This window comes from Cryptomeria japonica, chromosome 6 (assembly GCF_030272615.1).
Source record: "Cryptomeria japonica chromosome 6, Sugi_1.0, whole genome shotgun sequence".
Lineage (NCBI taxonomy): Eukaryota > Viridiplantae > Streptophyta > Pinopsida > Cupressales > Cupressaceae > Cryptomeria > Cryptomeria japonica.
Genome location: NC_081410.1, coordinates 394,838,222 through 394,842,911, shown reverse-complemented (window position 1 = coordinate 394,842,911; position 4,690 = coordinate 394,838,222).

Here is a 4,690-nt window from a genome sequence, read left to right as displayed (position 1 = left end):
CATCTACAACTAAAAAGCATAAAATGAACTAAGAGTCATCAAACACTTCTTGTCCATTTTGATCTCGTTTCAGAAACTCCTCAAACTTCTGCAAAGCAATCTTTATCTAGGATTTATCAGGACCTTGGGAGTGATTGGTAATGACCTTAACCAGAGTGATAGAATCCTCGAAACCAATATAACATTTTTTATGTTTCTTCAGGAGAGACCCCAAATTATCCATAATTACTTGAAGATCTACTAGCTTGTCAATCGAGGATATGAAAAAATCCTCTTTGTCAGCCTCTGCACTTACTACTAAACTAAATTCTTTAATTATTGCATCGTAATGAAGATTATTTAGATTTTCATCCAAGAATGTGCATGGGAATTCTATAAATTTCTTTTTCCTTGTCAATACATTCATTTTGTGCTTTCTGCATATCCTCTATAAGCCGCTCTAAAGTATTCATTTCATGTTCTAGTGCCTCCCATTGTTTAATGTACATACTCCAAGTGGGAAGTACTCGATTTTCACCTAGAACGTCTAATTTAAAGTCTTATAACTTCAACCGGTTGTCAAAGTCTTTTTCCTATGTTTCCAATTCTTGAGAGAGAAGATCCAGTATTTTGTCCACTTTGGACTTTCACATTTTCCAATTTTTTGATTAAAGGGATCCAGTGGAACACAAAATATGTGTCTCTTGGCTAAGCATCATTTCCATGCATTCACCAACTACCTTACCCCGAGAGGTGACTTGATCAACTTTCTTTATGGCTTCCTCATCCTCTAATGAAGTCACTGGCTCAACTATTTTAGAATATTTAGTTATCTTAATTAGCACGAGTGAGTTTTTCCACTCGTGCCTTAAGCTTATCCTTTTTTATTTTATCTTCATCATACCTTGCCAAAAGGGCATCAAAAGCTACCTCGGTGTCTTCCTTAGCACTCTCATGTGTTTGTTTTCCTAATTCAATCCTACTTATGGCATAATTTGTGGGCTAAATCTTATCAATGCTTTTGTTAGGAGGAGGCACAATGATCTCAACATATTTATTCTTGGATTTTTCCACCTTAACCCTTGAAATGGTCTTAGCCTTTTTTGAAGTCTTTGGCTTAATGGGAACAAGCTAACTAAAGTCAAAGCCATTTGGGGAGATGACTTATTTTTTCCTCTTGGGAGTATTTGAAAGTATTCAAGGTGGCAAAGAAGAATCATCTTCAGCACCTACAACCAATGTTTGAGAAGGAGTTTCTTGTCCCTACATAGCAGCGGTTACAATAGGTGGGGTGGAAGACAAAAGAATAGATGGAATCTTTGTGGTTGACACATTTGGCATGGATCCAATTTCTAATATGAACTTTTCAAAATCCTCAATATTATAGTAGACACTTCAAAAAAAATTGGGAAGGAAGAAAACATATTTTCAATATTGTCTTGTGGAGTGTTTAGAGAAAACTCACTAGTGGTAGACAAAGGGATATTATAGACAACCACATTAGGAGCAACTAAAGCATATGAAATGGTGGAGTCGAAAGGCACAGATTCAAAGGTAGAAACTTATTGAGGTGTAGTAGTTGGAATAAGATCTGATACCTGAGAATGGATCCTTGTGTCTTTTCAAATTGAAGAGCTCTAGAAGTTTCTAAAAATATTTCTTCACCATGCTCCTCTTCTTGTTCCTCGTCAAGTAAATCTCCTTCCTCTAGTTGTTCTTTATTAATAGGTTATTCTTCATACTCTCCTTCTCCTTCTAGCTCTTTTTCCTATTGAACATCTTGAGTCGAGGACTCACCTTGACCCTTGCCTTTACCTTTTCCTAGAGTAAGCTTATATTTGGGAGTCTGTTGTGAGGCAGCAGGACCTTATTTATTCTTTGTTTTGAGCTCTAATTTATTTCCAACAGGTCCAGTAGTATCATCCTCTGATCTAGTAGTGAAAGGTTTTAATTGGATCCCTTTTTATGTCAACCATATGTTTTTGTTTTTGCAATGATATCATGAAACCTAGCTCTTATTGAAGTCACTTCCTTTTGAGACCATTGGATGAGTGGAAGTGGTGTGTCAATGATCTTCTTATTCTCATATATAGGGTCCAAAACATTCCCATCATCTTTTAGGCCTTCAGTAACATCTACTAGATTGAGGTTCTCCATCTGCTCCAAGGTGAGATGATAGCAATCAAGTCTCCTAATATCCTCCTCTATCCTACAATCAATTCATATGTCTTCTATGTGATGCACATGAGTGTATCTCTTCTTCAATTTATTTTTTATTCCTCTATAATTGAAGTCATTTTGACCTTGAAAAACCTCATTGTAACTCTTCTCATTTTTCCTTCCATTGCATTAGATTTATAGATTGATGTAATAGAATACCTTCTAATGGCCAATGATAATTTAAAGCCAAATTTAAGAGAACTTGATTAACGTTCATGAATTGCAACCATTTGTAGAGCCAACTCCATCAAAACAATTTTATCAGATGGATACCTTGGAAGCATGAAAGGTTGATCATCAAAACATCCCACCCTAAGGTAGGTGAAGGTACGAAATTGTCAAAACACACACCCATATTGATGGACAATATTCCAAGCCTCACCAGATACTCTATTATTGTTTGGATCTTTATTGAACATGCATATAAAGTAGTAGAAGAAAGCATCATTAAATCTCCTGAAATTATGCAAGTTATTCTTTAGAACTAGTTGGGAGTAACACTCATGAACTAGAACATACCTTCTATCTCAATCTATGGACAACCCTAGAAAATACCTCATAGAAGTTGTGGTATACACCAAGTATGAAGTCATCTAAAACTTCAAAGTTGTTGGTACCTTGAAGAATTGATCACATAATGCATCACTTATCTATTTACCCCAAAATGTATTTTCCTTATTTTTCCTGATGATGTGGATATTTTAAAACATCCATTTATGATATGTATTAGAGATGAGAAGACCTTTCATTCTACTAAGAAGAGTGAACAATTCATTCACTTCTATGAAATCACTCTGGTGTATGGTCTTGGGCCATCTGGCAATAGTAGGCCTTGAAGTTTTTAGCCAATTATCATTTATATTCCTTCAACAATTGTCCAAGTGCTTATCATGTAATAAGCTTGGGTTTTTTGCATATCTATATTAGCATATATGTCTATACTTGGACATTTGAAGATAGTGTCGAAGAAAGCTTCATCTAATCCGATGACCTTCTTACCATCTACATCCTTTACACTCGTACTCTCAGGATCAAAACAATTAGCCATTGCAATTACATATTCTAGATTTTGTGCAGACATGGGAAAAGTTGAAACCAAATGAATACTATTAGTAATGGTTGACTTCATCTTGCAGTACTCTGGAGGCTCTTTGACTCGTTTCAAAAACTCCTCAAGATCCACATGACCTATTTCAATGTCTCTGATATTATCTATGTTTGATGACACTGAAGAAGGCATAAAGACTAGATGAGGATCTTTCTTTTTGAGCTTCATGGTCCTCTTACTAGGAGACAACTATGTCATCTATCAAGAAGCTAAAATTGCAACATTATTTGGAAAAAAACTTCCAAAGTTAGATAAAAATCACCACCATGTTTTGAAAAGAAGCCTATGAAAAATATTTCTTCAATTTGAGTAACTTGCTTGAGGAATATCATTCACAATCATACCTTGGATTTACACAAATTGGATTTAAAAACCCAAATTATTCCTTGAAAATACAATAGTGCAAATCGGGCTTATAATACCAATTTACATAATACAAATTGAGTTCATATTCAAGATGGTGTAGTTTGGAGTTATACTACCGAACTACACTTTGATAACAAGAATGATAGGATATATGTGGTTTGGAATTATAACTCTAAACTACACTTATTTACAAGTGACCGACTAGGTGTAGTTTGGGGTTATAACTTTGAACTACACTTAGATATAATACTTTGGATGTGGTTCAGAGTCGTAAACTTGTACTACACCTATGTGAAAATTTCCAAAGGTATTTCGGTGTAGTTTGGACTTATAACTCTGAACTACACTTTTAAAAGGAAATACTTCAGTGTAATTCAGAGTTTTAACTCCAAGCTACACATGTGATAGTATTTTTGTAAAATGTGTAGTAAGAAACAATCATGTAGCTCAGACTTACAAGGTCGAACTACATTAGGAAGGAATAATTGTGTGTATTTTGGATTTGTAAGCCCAAAGTACATGTTTTGATAGGTATGGGAAGAACTAACATAAAGGAGGTGTTCTTTGGTGTTATGAATCCGAACAACACCAAACACAAAAGGCGCATAGGGTTGTAAAAACATGGGAAAGAAGACTAATTCAATACAAAAACCATAAAACCCTAACAAGAATATCATTACAAATCAAAACAATACAAGGGCACAAGATTTGCATGCCAAAAACATAAACAAAAATAAAGAAAAGGAGGGAAAACAACTTACCTGTGAATGAAATTATCAAAAACCAATTTTTAGAGTGTTCAATCGATCTCCAAACAATGTAAATGAAGCTAAGGCATGCTTCATTGGTTATAATATGATAAGAGGAACAAGAAATGACAACAAAATGCAAAAGGAATGAAATTTAGAAAGAGTGAAGAAACCAATATAAACACAAACACTTAAAAGATTTAATGCAAAATGTGCCAACAATGAATACGTGCATTTCGAGATTACAAGCCCGAAATGCATGAACATG